This window comes from Fundulus heteroclitus, chromosome 15 (genome assembly GCF_011125445.2).
Source record: "Fundulus heteroclitus isolate FHET01 chromosome 15, MU-UCD_Fhet_4.1, whole genome shotgun sequence".
Lineage (NCBI taxonomy): Eukaryota > Metazoa > Chordata > Actinopteri > Cyprinodontiformes > Fundulidae > Fundulus > Fundulus heteroclitus.
In genome coordinates, this window is record NC_046375.1 from 26,226,376 (window position 1) to 26,240,046 (window position 13,671).

The window sequence follows — 13,671 nt, forward strand, 5'->3', positions numbered from 1 at the left end:
ATTTTTGCCCTGGGATTTTGAGTTACTTAACAATCTTTGGTTTTAGAGTTTTTTCAGTGTTCCTTAGAGTTTTTCTTAGAGTTCTTTAGTTTCGGTTTGTGTTCCTGCTTAGATTACTTGAGTTTTTGTCTTGCTTGGGGTTTTATTTCTTTCAGCTCAGTTCTATTGTTCTGGGTTTGTCTTTAGTCTTTCGTGTTTTGTTTCTGAATTCTAGTTTTACCTATTTTTTGTTTGTGTTCTTTTTTCTAGTTTAGTTATCTAGTTGTTTATTAGTTGAGCTGCCCCTGCCCTTGTCTCCCTGTTTGGCTTAGTCTCATAGTTTTTCTTTAGGTTTTGGTCCCCTTCCTAGTGTTCTGGTTTGCTTCGGTTTTCTAGCTGTAGCCCCTGTAGTTCTTGTTTGGCCCAGTAGTTTTCTGTTTTTCCCTGTGGATCCCTGTCTAGTTTGTCAATTCAGGTCTTAGTTCCGTATCTGTTCTTAGTTTTGTTGTTTTATCCCCTTAATGTCTGTGTCTGGGTTCCTGCGCTGTCTGGGTTCCTGCACTCTAAAGAGGTTCCCTGCGCTGTTAAAGGTTCTCTGCGCTCTAAAAAGGTCCCTGAGCTCTTAAGAGTCTCTACACTCTTAGTTCCCCTGTTTAGTTAGTTTGATGCTTCCGAGCCCCCATTAGTTTCATTTTAGACTTCCCTGTTTCTTTTTATTTCCTTGTTGTACCCTGGTTTAGTTCGGTTAGTCCTCTGTTTCCGTTTAGTTGGGCATCCCAAGGTCTCTGGTTTCCGATCACCTTTTCCTGTTTTCTTCCCCTCCCCGGGAGGTGGCGCCAGAGCCCTCCGACGCACCTTTATGCCGGCTGAGCCCTCTGGTCCTCTCGTCCTGTCGCTGCCCAGTTTAGATACCGCTGCCAGAGCCCTCCGACGTTTCATTAATCGTCGGCTGTGCCCTCTGGTGTACCCGGTCAGTCACTGCCCAGCATACGCAGGTCGCCACCAGAGCCCTCCGGCGCTTCTGTGTCGTCGTCTGTGCCCTCTGGTGTACCCGGTCAGTTGCTGCCCAGCGCATGCTTGTCGCTGCCAGAGCCCTCTGGTGCATCCGTGTCACCGTGTGTGCCCTCTGGCGCACCTGGCCTGTTGCTGCCTAGCTCGCCCTCTAGTTCCTGGTGTTTAGGTTTGTCTTGGTTTCTCGGCGTGTTTAGACGCCCTCCGTTCTTGTTTCCTCGGCGTGTTAGGAAGCCCTCTGACTCCTAGTGCTTTGATTTTGCGTTCCCGGCGTGTTAGGACGCCCTCTGACTCCTAGTCTTTAGATTTCCTGTTCCCGGCATGTTAGGACACCCTCTGGTCCCTGGTATTTTGTAGAAATTCCCTTCAAGCCCCGGCAATTTCTTCCCTTGAGCCCCGGCGTTTCCCTCACGCCCTGGCGATCTTTCCCTAGCGCCCCGGTGTTTCCCTCACGCCCCGGCGAGTTTCTCCCTTGCGCCCCGGCGTTTACCTCACGCCCCGGCGAACTTCTCCCTTGCGCCCCGGCGGTTCCCTCACGCCCTGGCGAATTTCTCCCTTGCGCCCCGGCGGTTCCCTCACGCTCCGGCGGTGTCTTCCCTTGGCGTTTCCGCACGCCCGTTCTTTCCCCCGGCGTTTCTGTACGTTAGTTGTGCCCCAGCGTGTTCTTGCGCTGTTGAGCCCTAACGTATTAGTCCGCCTGTCCTTCCCCCCTTGGCGTTTTCATACGCCCATTCCTTCCCCTTGGCGTTTCCATACACCGTTCCTTCCCCTTGGCGTTTCCATACGCCCGTTCCTTCCCTTTGGCGTTTCCATACGCCCGTTCCTTTCCCTTGGCGTTTCCATACGCCCGTTCCTTCCCCTTGGCGTTTCCATACGCCCGTTCCTTCCCCTTGGCGTTTCCATACGCCCGTTCCTTCCCCTTGGCGTTTCCATACGCCCGTTCCTTCCCCTTGGTGTTTCGGCACGCCCGTTCTTTCCCCCGGCGTCTCTGTGCGTTAGTTGTGCCTCAGCGTTCCCTTACGCTGTTGAGCCCTAACGTATCAGTCCGCCTGTCCTTCCCTTTGGCGTTGTGTACGCCCGTTCCTTCCCTTTGCCGTTGTGTGCGCCCGTTCCTTCCCTTTGGCGTTGTGTGCGCCCGTTCCTTCCCTTTGGCGTTGTGCGCGCCCGTTCCTTCCCTTTTGGCGTTGTGTACGCCCAGTCCTTCCCTTTGGCGTTGTGTACGCCCGTTCCTTCCCTAGGCGTTTCTGTTAAATCACTTTCTGTTAAATCACTTAATTTATTTCTGAGACTACATATGTTAATATGGGCAATTTTAAGACCTTGCTTAGGTAATTTAAATAACATACTGAAGATTATGTACTTTAGGATTCATACTGTTAGATTCTATATTGGAGCAAAGCAATTCACAAAAAACAACTAAATTAAAAAACTTATATACAATTATACACTTAGATTCAGACATACCGCTTTGTATTGCCACTCTAGTTGTCAGGTTGCTATACGTGAGCTGAACTCCACTTGACTTCCATTACCATCATAGTTCTCAGCCTAATTATACATACATCGAATTTCTTACTATAATACAAATTAGGAAAACTAACTCTTTAACTAAGAACATAATTATATTTTAATTTCCAATATCTTTATATATAGTAAACTATTTTGCTCAATTCTTGAGTTTAAAATAATCAATATACAGCAATGTATAATACTATATACTTTGGAGTTGATAATTATGTCTTTAAGTTTATATCCATATATCAGTTCCCAATTCCTCGAGATGCATGTCTAAATCTAAATCTAAAGATGCCGGCTGTTGCCCTATAGGATGCCCCACAGGCCAGCCAGTAGAGGGTCGCCAGCACCTCTATCTCCTTCTGGATGGGCAGCAGCTGAAGGAGGAGGACGATGGTGACCCTGTTTAGCCTGAAGGCTGGTTTCAGGTCCCCTTCATTAAAAAATATTTGGAGGATTGGCACAGAGGTGTTTATCTTCACATATTTTGTTTCTGTTTCTTCCTGTAAATAAAAAATGCCAAACGTTACCATAATTGTTTTTTTTAATTCTCACCTATCCACAGCATAAAAATATACCTGGTTAACATGCAAATTAATATAGTTCTCAAGAAAGAAAAAGTAAAATGTATAGTGGTGTAAAACTAGTCAAGTATAGTAAATGTAACAAATGGCTTCCCTTCTCTGTAATTTTACCATTTCACTGAAAGAATGAGCTGAACTGCTCATAATTTATAGATTAATCACTGTAAAGATGGGCAGACATAGAAATTACTTTACCTTTCTTAATGATCAATGCTGTGAAGGTCAATAGGTGCAACAAAGTAGCTTAACCTTACTGCCATACTGTTACTAATGTTAAAATTGTGTTTTCATGTTAATTATTTATAGAGAAATAGTCACAATTTCAACCTTATAACTTGTTTATTACTATTCTCAATGTTTATTTTAAGATAAAAGTAGGAAATAGGGTGTCAATCTTAAAATGCCTACCAGTTAAACTTGATTCTGATTCTGAGTTGGTACAGATGGTCTAGCAAAGCCTGCCTTCTGAGTCTCCTCTGATTGCATCAATCTTCTCCTTGCTCATTTTGCCTCCTCAGTTGCACCACCTCCTGTTCAGCCTTGTGGTATAGCTGACCGACGACCAAAGCAACAGCAATTTTGCTAATATTTTCTCATTTTGCTTCTACAAAGTGCTGATTTTTTAAAGATTTAATCGCCTCTACAACTATGACCAGTACAACTCCCAACAAAGAAATTCCTACCATTGCTGGTTTTATACCAACAATTCTGTAATTTTTTTAAATATTTTCTGGGCTTTTTAGATATTAAAAAAATCTTTTAAAATGGTTTCAATAAGATATGATGTAGTGTATAAATAGTTTTGAATGTTAAAAAAATGCTATAGTACTGTCCGTGTGATGAAGTCACAAGTACACTTCTGTTCCAATACACTTAGATACGTTCTGCGTGCTCGCGGTCTTCCGAAGTCCAATGTTCCTGTGGTCTTCCCAAGACTGTCAAGTTTGGTCTTGGCAAGTGAATTGAGAAACACCCTGGGTCTTCCAACATGACAATGGCCTGAAGCACACAGTCGGAATTACCAAGGAGTGGCTCCGTAAGAAGCATATCAAGGTTCTGGAGTGGTCTAGCCAGTCTCCAGACCTAAACCCTATAGAAACTCTTTGGAGGGAGCTCATACTCTGTGTTTCTCAGCGATAATGCAGAAACCTCACTGATCTGGAGAAGATCTGTGTGGAGGAATGGGTCAAAATCCCTGCTGCAGTTTGTGCAAACCTGGTGCAAAATTACAGGAAACGTTTGGTCTCTGCAATTGCAAACAAAGGCTACTGTACTAAATCTTAACAAGGATTAATGAAATCTTTCTCTGCATTAAGGCCCTTTGAACTGCTGGCTACAACCCTAATGGGAACTGCATGAGTAACCTCTTTGTAAAACACAAATAAAAGGCCAGAGAAAGGTATCTCCAAGCAGGTCTGCATCTAAACACACCTGTATAAAGTTATCAAACCCAGCAAGGGGAAATGTCTGTGTCACTTTAAAATAAAGTCCATAGTTGTACATTAAAAGTAAGTCCTTCAGTTAAATACAACACTCCAATACACTCATATTGTGTAGTAAGACAATTTTCTGTTGATCAATAAAAAATGGCAGCAAAGAAAACCTTTTTGATTAAATTAATGATATGCAGCAGCCAAAGATTGAATCACTCTGCAGGTTTATTGTTTTGCAAGCAAAAATACATTGGAAGCGTCCTGAACATGGGAATATGTCTGAGTTTAAGAAAAAAAACCTGAGTAACAATGTAAAGTATGCCTATAAAATTAGGGAACCTTTTTAAAACCTAAATACATGGGGAGAAAATAATTTTACTTTGAGGAAGTCAAAGCACCTACATCAGTTTGCTGTAAGAGCAGACAATTTGACATTAGGGCATTGCTCTTATGAAATAATTACTGAGTTACTCTGCAACCCCACTAATGTTTACATCTTTGGGTTAGAAGTAAAATCATGACCCACATTTTACATTAGTTTCTGTTTGAATGAATCCTTCTCTCAGGTTACAATTTAAGCTTTAACAGTTGTAATACTTTTTATTTCCCCTTTTAGTCTTATCTCCAAAGCAATACCATTGTGTATGTTTTTGTTCTTTGGTTTACAGTTTAAATGCAATTCCTCATATAATCCTTTTAGTACAGTCTTTAATTTGTTTTTTACATAAAAAATTTCTCTATACTATCTGGATCTGGTTTAATGTGCGTCAGCGGCTGAGTTTGAGAGAGGGCGTTATTGTATTGTTTTGTTGCTTTCCTCCCACTGTTACTCATCCTGTGTAACAATCCCCCATACATACATAAATACAGGGTACTTGTAGACTTTACAATGACAAGAAAGAAACAACAGCAGCCTGTCATGTAGTAAAAACAAGTGATATACCAGTGTGTTAAAAATCCTTCATAAAATTCCTTCATAATATCATAGTACAGAAGTATTTATTTAAGCTACACTAGCCATCAGTTCCGTTTGAAAAGCAGCATTAGCAAATAAATTAACACAAAAAAAAATTTGTGCGTGACCATGTACACATAATTTGTACTGATTTAGGTGTTGGTTGAGGATTCAGAGTTGCTGCTTGAGTTTGAAACCGGTGTAACTCTGTACATATCTGGAAGACAAACAAAACATTTGTGAATAAGTATTTTAGTTTCAAAGGATGATAAATAATATAAAACAACTTACTCCTTCCACGAAGGCGGCTTATGATATTTAGTCCGCTATTGGAGGAAATCCCAGCACTTGTGCTCTAAAGTAGACAGTAGGTGTGAAATAAGTTGTTGTGGGAAAATGTTAGTGTTATTTGTATTTCATTAAATCCCAGCTCTTTATCAGTAATCCAAAAGGTAAAAGTGATCAAGCTATGAAAAAACTATTAACATTTATCGTAAATGTAAAATTGTATCTAATGTTTTTAAATTAGATCTTACCTTTGTTCTGTTAGAAGTAGAGCTTAAAGCAGGTACTCTTCGTAAAACAAGAGAACGGATCTGCAAACATAATTATTTCACTGAGCAATCTGATTAACAATTCATGACAAAAAGAAAATTAGAAGCATTGGAAAAAGATTTGTCCAGCACAAAAGAGGGAATTCATCCTCGTCTTAGCTAAGATAATTTTCTCATCTGTAATTAGGGAAGTATTTTCATAATGTAGAAATATGAGCTACATGTTCTTTACACAAGATCCATGGTTTAGATCTGTGATCTGGAACTCATCATGGATCTTGGTGATTCATTTACAGTCTATATCTTAATCTAAATAATTTGATAAGGAGTATAATTCACTTATTTATAAGTTGTATCCAGATTCTGATAGAAAACTATCATAAATGCAAAAGGGGCATAGATGTAAAATTATTTTTGGGGATCTGATTGTTTAATCAACTTGAATTATCTGTTTCAGGTTGAAAAGGTCATACAACAAATCCACTGGTTTTCACAAGTTTACAGATAATTAGAATTTTATATAATATATAATATTTTGAAATTATACATACAAATTCAAATACATAAGTACATTAACCAGAATTGTTAAATTAGGACACAAATATTTTAGGAATGCCATTGAATTTGATAAACTTGGGCATGGGAGGGATTTGGAAAAACTATGGAGAGAGACTTTCGGTTGGCCTCAAGGAAGTTCTGGAAAACCGTTCAAGCAAAGGGAAACAGGGTCCATCCCAAGCTGTTAATGCTTTGGGAGGGAACCTGCAGACTTGGACCGAGGACATTATCAGGTGGTGGAAGGAGCACTTTGAGGATCTTCTTAACCCGGTCACCATGTTCCATGAGGTGGGGGCAGAGCCTGAGGAATTGGGAGAACGCAATTCTATCACTGGCTCAGAGGTCGCCAAGGTAGTTAAAAAGCTCCCTGGCAGCAGGGTGGCAGGTGTGGATGACTTTGGCCTGAGTTGTTGAAAGGTTCTGGACATTGTTGGAAAATGCAGTGGTTTGTGGGCCTTAAGCAAAGCTGTAAAAAGTCAAACGGACAGTCTACACCTCCAAACTCTCATGAGAAATATAGCAAGTTAAGATATATCCAGTTGTGAGATTGACCATTACAGCTGTGAAGACCCTCTGTGGAGAAGGTATATATTTTTTCACAACAAAAATTACTTTTGTGAAGTCAACATACCTTGGAGTCAAATAATGTCCCAAACACTAAAATGAAGAAACCCTGAGGAAGTTCAAACACTACTTTAGTAACAAAGCACAACAAAAAAGTAATTACATATCATCAATAAATTGGTGTCCTATTTCTTATTAAGTTAAAATACCTGGAGTGAATTGAAGAAAGCAAAGGCAATATGGATCCCTTCATTTGTTGGGTCCAACATGGTTCCAATTCCCAAACACCAGGTCAGTCCGAATAAGGGAGTTAGTATAGCCACACATCTGATAATGACTACCAAGGCGTGTTTTTCATCTGCCTGGGCTGTGTTTCCCGTACTTCTTCTTCTCAGCATCTTGTACAAGACCACAATTATTACCAAAATATTGAACACAACTATGGTCAAGGCAGGGATCACTAAGGCCAAGAGGGCCATAGTCTTAGTCCAGTTTAGCCAACAAGCCTGATCTTCCCTCACGTATCCATTCCCAGGTGCAGTGGCAGCAACTGTAGTAACAGCTATAATCAGAGGGCAAACATATCCCACAGTTAAGCCAATAGCAAACATGGCCCATTTGGACATTTGGGAGAAGACCATGACTGTTCGATATAAGAGCAGGAGGCTTGAAACAAACATCCAAAAGAACATGGCAAGATAGAAAAAGTGCATGAAAAAGGTTGCTGCACTACATGGTCCCACTGGAACTTTGTACTCCTCATCTGGGTTTTCTTTTGGGTTCTTTGCAATAGAGGCTCCAATGATGAAACAGATATCAGCAATCAGCAGGGACAGTGCCGTGTTAACAATGGCAACATGGCGCATGAAGGCAGTGCTATTTTTGGTTAGGGCTCTCCATACAATTGCTTCGATAATGAGACAAATAAGTAGGCTGATCATTGATATCCCAACTCCAATATAAGTCATTATATCCAATAATATTCTGATTGATTCAGGGATATCGGTTGACATCAGAATTGAGAAAGAGGTGAGGTGGTTGCAGGTGCAGGTTACAGTATCATTTATGTCTGAAACAAACTCACAGCCCTCATCATCCCAGGCACCACGTTTACCTAAGAGGTTAAAATTCCAGAAGACACACTGTGGGTTCAGTTCCAGGGTGGTATTGAGCTTGTTGTAGCTTAAGCTGACATTGCGAATTTTTTCATTTATTTTGACAAGTAGAACAGCAGCATTGATGGCGTTTCCAGTGTCAGTTTCATTGCTGGTGTCATTAAAAAGGCTAAAGTCAAATGAAGAATTCCGTGCTGGCAGAACATTATTCAAGGTGGAGAAAAGAATGGTGGTGACGAATGTGTCATCAAGGCCTGTTGATGGAATGGTTATGGAAACAGTGGAGTTTAGTTCTTCCTTATACGAGTCTACGAATGTGGTTCTCCTGAGCTGAATCCGTTTAGTATTTATTTCAAATGTTCCATTCAGTCTTTCAGAAATGGTCTCCAATGAACCCAACAACAGTGAGCTCGAATTTTGTGTTTGATTTGAATTCAGAAAGTTCCAAGAATCCTTTGCATCATCACTAATGATAACATCAACAGTATCCAGTACATTCTGTAGATGAAGAAATATGTAATGAATATCCCAAACACAAAACCACATATTAGCTATAAAGAACGTATTTAGAGGACATAAAATAAACTCCATACCTGCATGACATCTTCTTTTACATCTTTTGAAACATCTGCAATGGTATTTAGGATATCAACAATAGCAGAGATTGTCGAAGATGATTTAGTGATTTGTTCTTCTTCTTCATCGACAGCGTTACTTAAATCTTCAGTAAATTCTGAAAGTTCTTCTTCTTTCAGATCCTGAACGAAAATAAATTGAACAATAACAAAAGGTGTATAATTAGTGCAAATCAGGTAAGAAACAAATGTGCAGCTATTCAGATGAATCAAACAAGCTAGGGCCATCTGGCCAAGGAGATGTGAAAGGAGAGGCCTCTACAGACCCAGTACTGGCCCCATGATATACAGTAGGTCCAGGGACCTGAAATATCACAGGCCATTTTATTGTTGGACTTTGCTGCTAGGCATAGGTTGCTGATAAACAAGTTTGAGCACAGTGTTTTAAAGAAATGTATTTGGGATTGGGCCAAAAAATTGTAACTGATTTAGTAATTATGAATGTTTTATCTTACGGCCATGCTACCTCTGTAACCGGTTCTGGAATAAGCAGAATACAACTCAGCAAGCAATAAACCTGATTTAAATATTGAAGCTAAATATAGACCTGATTTTACATGACTCAACAGTTATTTATAGCCAAGGTTTAAGTCTATATATTTTGCCTGGTCTAAAAGGGGTCTAAGCTTAGATTTTAAATAAAAAAAGGTCTGCAAAAGAGTCTGTAAACTATGACTAAACTTCAGAAAGTATTAATGGAAACTCACAGGACGCGTCATGACTCTGTTATAACCTAATAATAGGTGTCATCTGCTCGCTACCTCACATCACGTGCCTCCTCAGAGTTAAAAGAGGAAAGTGTAATTTTTATTAAATGGCATGATCAAATGCTTCTGAGAAACATTGAGCTGTTTTTCTTTTGTTTTCTTGTTTGTACAGTACTGGATGCAATTGTTCTTAAAGTCCATGTACTGAAAAAAGCTGTTTACACATTTCAATGTTCCTGCGTAGGTAGTGAAGCTGAAGGAACCAAAGTTTGGCATTTATTTAACAGTGTTTCAAATAATGAAATATCTAGGAGTCATAACATAACAGGTATTGAATGTATATATATTTGGATGAACACAAAAATATGTTTGTAATTGTTCAATTGCATAATATTAAATTGCATTATAATTTTTTTAAAATGAGGACCCACCCAATTCTGAAATAATCCTTGTAATGTATTAATGTTATACCATAAAGCAACAGAAATGAATGCAAAATGTGTTCAGATATTTTATTACATTTTGCGGTGATTATTACAAAATGAGGTTGCAGTGAAATTTTACTATATTTTGAAGTCCAAATTTATCACGTTATTACATAATGCTGCAGTATTACATAATGCAGCATTACAAGGTTCCCATATAGCTTTAACGTTGAAATGGGTGTAGTACTTACTAGGTATCAACCATAAAGTTGATACCTGGATACCTGTTTCTAAGGTATCACTGGATTCATTGGTCCACATCTCTCAAATGGCATAATCAGAACTTATTGAAAAATATGGAATATACCTACCGCTGAATCAATTAGTAATTCTTTGATTATGGTTACGATGCAGGTGTCTTCCAGAAGTTTCCAGTTCCTTGATTCCAAACACTTTGCAGTCTTGGTCCCTGTTTGACCTTCTTCACACTTTCCTTCTGCTATGTCATTTACTCTTCCAGCTCCATACTCTGCATCATTGCAGATAATAGCTGAAAGGTTAAAAATAACAAGCAAGTCAAAGCAACAATAAAACAGCATAAATAAAACAACATTTCATTCTTTGCTCTTACGGTCTAAAAAGATTGTCAGTCGTGTTTCTTTTTGATAGCCCTTTGGATTTTCAACTTTGCATGTGAACCTTTCCTCCTTAGGTTCTGAACAGCTTTGCATTCGGTATTGATAAGTGATGCAATTTGGGTCTGTACTTTGACCTGCAAACATTTTGGATTGTGTTAAAAATTGCAAAAACTATCCCAAGCTTCTAAGAAATTGGAATTTGTTTATTTTATCCATGAATGCTTAGTAAAGTGCCTTGAGATGACATGTTTCATGAATTGCCGCTATATAAATCAAATTGAATTGAATTGAATTGAAAATGCTTACCAGATGTTAGAGCTGTTAAACCAGAAAACCAGTTGACTTTGTAAGGGGACTGGACACAGCATTCAATCGGTACTGTCCCTCCAAGGTTACATTTAGCAAACATTGTAGCCTTTACTTGCACATTGGGAGCTGATTTGAGGTTTTTGTCAAATACCACATACCTATACTGGTGGACTGAAACTGTTTGTCCCCTTAACGTACATTGATACTTTCCTAAAATTAAGAAAAGTATAATTAGTAGTTTTACTCACCAACCATAATTTCTAGCACAAATGAACAAGCACTGCATGGACATAGAGGCTAAACCATTGTAATTAAAATATGTCACCTTTGTTGGGATTGCTAGGAGATACAAAGGTAGAGATTTAGATTTTTTGTTAAACTTAATTTTGATATTAATGGTAACTTTCACCTTAACACCACTCACTCCTTGTAACTGTGTCTAGGTTTGCATGTTTACAACATTGATCAAGAAACCTGTATCAAGACTGTTGTGGTTTGTCAATGTGAGATCAATAAAGCCTATCTTATCTTCTCTTCTCTTATCTTATCTTATCTTATCTTAATTTACTGATGCTAACAAATAATTCTGCAGTGTTGCTCTCCCTGTGTCCCCTAAAGATCCTAAGGGAGGCAAGTTGTAAAACATCAAACAGGAGAAATGCTTTCTTACAGCCATGTTGCAGTGTGATAAGGTCCTTGTTTAAAATATAAATATAAAATGTTTAAATATTTTGCACATTCAGCTGAAAGTGATGTGTAGCTTTGCTTAAAATGTGTTTCACAGCTTATATTTAGATTAATAAGATCTACATACCCACAAATCTGCACACAATTTTAAACAGATAGGAAAACCTCTGAGAAGCACAAAAACTAAATGTGACCCAGTAGTTTAATATTTTGTTGAACAAAAAAAAATTTGTGGAGAAAAAAAAATCACATGCAAGGCTAAACTTTAAACCTGGCTAAAAGTTGTATAGCCAGGACCTAGAGAGGAAGTACTTGGCACCAGTGGTGAGAACAGCGCAGGAGATTGTGGGATGCCGTCTGCAGGATCTAGACTCAGTTTACGCAGAACGAGTCCAAAGGAGGGCCAGACACATCTCCACTGATCCCACCCACCAAGGCGGGGGTCAGCAACCCGCGGCTCTAGAGCCGCATGCGGCTCTTTAGCGCCGCCCTTGTGGCTCCCTGGAGCTTTTTTTAAAATGTATGAAAATGGAATAAGACGAGATGGAAAATATATTTTCCATTTTAGTGTGGTTTCTGGGAAAACCCAGAGACAAACATTCTCAATGTTTTCCAATGATGTAAAATGTGTAGAATACATATTACATGTCAAAATATCTGTCAACAGAGATTTGCGTCATAAGCTGCGACACACGTTTCTTGCAGCTCGACGTAGTGCTAGGCAGGTCACTGTTGTAAACAAACCGGTGGGTGTGTGAGATGAGCCACGGATCCCAAAGGGAAAAAGAGAAAGATAGCTGAGGAGAACAGAGGATTCAACAGTTCTTGGACCGAACAATTTGCTTTCATTGGCGATATCACAGTAAATTGGGCAAAAGACGGCTATTTCTACCCTGCGATGGACTGGCGACCAGTGTTCCCTCTAAGCTGCGCGCGCCCCATTGCGCACGGCATCTGGATTCAGTGCGCACAGCGAATCTATGCTGCACAGAAAATAAAATTCAAGCTGAACTGAAAACAAAATAATAATAAACCAAGTTATTTTGTACCAATTTGCAACTTTGGTGAGATGGTGTTCCACGGTCCTGCTCTGTGAGCGGCAGGTGCTGATCAGAGCGCACGACTGATGGATGGGTGGGGCAGACGCCTTTATAGTTGGGCAGGTTGCGGTGTGCGTCTTTGTTCTGGGACCATTTCAGAAAAAATGGCTGATCTACCTTAAGTAGAAAGCTGCTGCTCTGAGTAGTTCTTCCTCCCTCTGAAATACTCGGGTTTTCGGTTTCAGAACAGGTGATATCAGTCAGGTAACTAAACTCAGTGTCCTACCAACCATCACTTCAACGCGAGCAGAAGCATGAAAAAAGCCCTGATCAATGGAACGCAGATAACATGCTTCACCATGGCAACGACAGGAAATAAGCCTTAAAGGTATACTATGCAACCGGGGTTGATTTTTCAGCGAGGCTCCCCCCAGAGGGCGAAAGTAAAAGTGCACTGTCGTAAAGATGCTCAGCTGTTCTGGTTTCTCCGTCAAGCCAGGCGCGGTTGTTTTGAGCTTAGCACACAGGCGAACGCAACGAAAAGTGGAAAAAACGGCAGTACAAACAATGACTAACACAGTGAAAGTATGAACATCAGGGTTTCCCGCAGCGCTATCTTGGCGAGGCGGCCGCCTCGCCAAACTCACGCTACCACCTCGCCAACATTCAAAAAAAAAATAAATAATAATAATAATAAAAAACTGCATGTTTATTACGTTAACACGCGGTTCTTTGTTGTTGCTTTCGCGCGTGCATATAGTGAATGGCAGCGCAAAAACACATGGAGTTCTCGCTGTAAAGCAAGACCGACTCGCGGTCTTGCACCAGACTTCTGAGCCTGTGGGTGCGGGCCGAGCGCTCCTGCAATTGCAAGAACGGTATTTCCCCCACAGACCACCAGGGCGGCCGAGAAAACCTTTGTTCGACCTGAAATGACTCATTTAATCATCCAAAACGATATA

At 40.1% G+C, this 13,671-nt stretch overlaps 1 long non-coding RNA gene across 1 annotated transcript; it reads right to left on the reverse strand.

Annotated features, from left to right (window-relative positions):
- Window positions 1-4,729: 4,729 nt before the first annotated feature.
- Window positions 4,730-11,459, reverse strand: LOC105924500. Its single transcript, XR_004932744.1, has 9 exons — window positions 10,980-11,459; window positions 10,667-10,807; window positions 10,407-10,585; window positions 8,862-9,026; window positions 7,363-8,766; window positions 7,221-7,262; window positions 6,014-6,073; window positions 5,769-5,832; window positions 4,730-5,694 (listed from the first exon to the last, which is right to left on the reverse strand). It is a non-coding gene; the product is annotated as an adhesion G-protein coupled receptor F1 (long non-coding RNA).
- Between the last annotated feature and the right edge of the window lie 2,212 nt (window positions 11,460-13,671).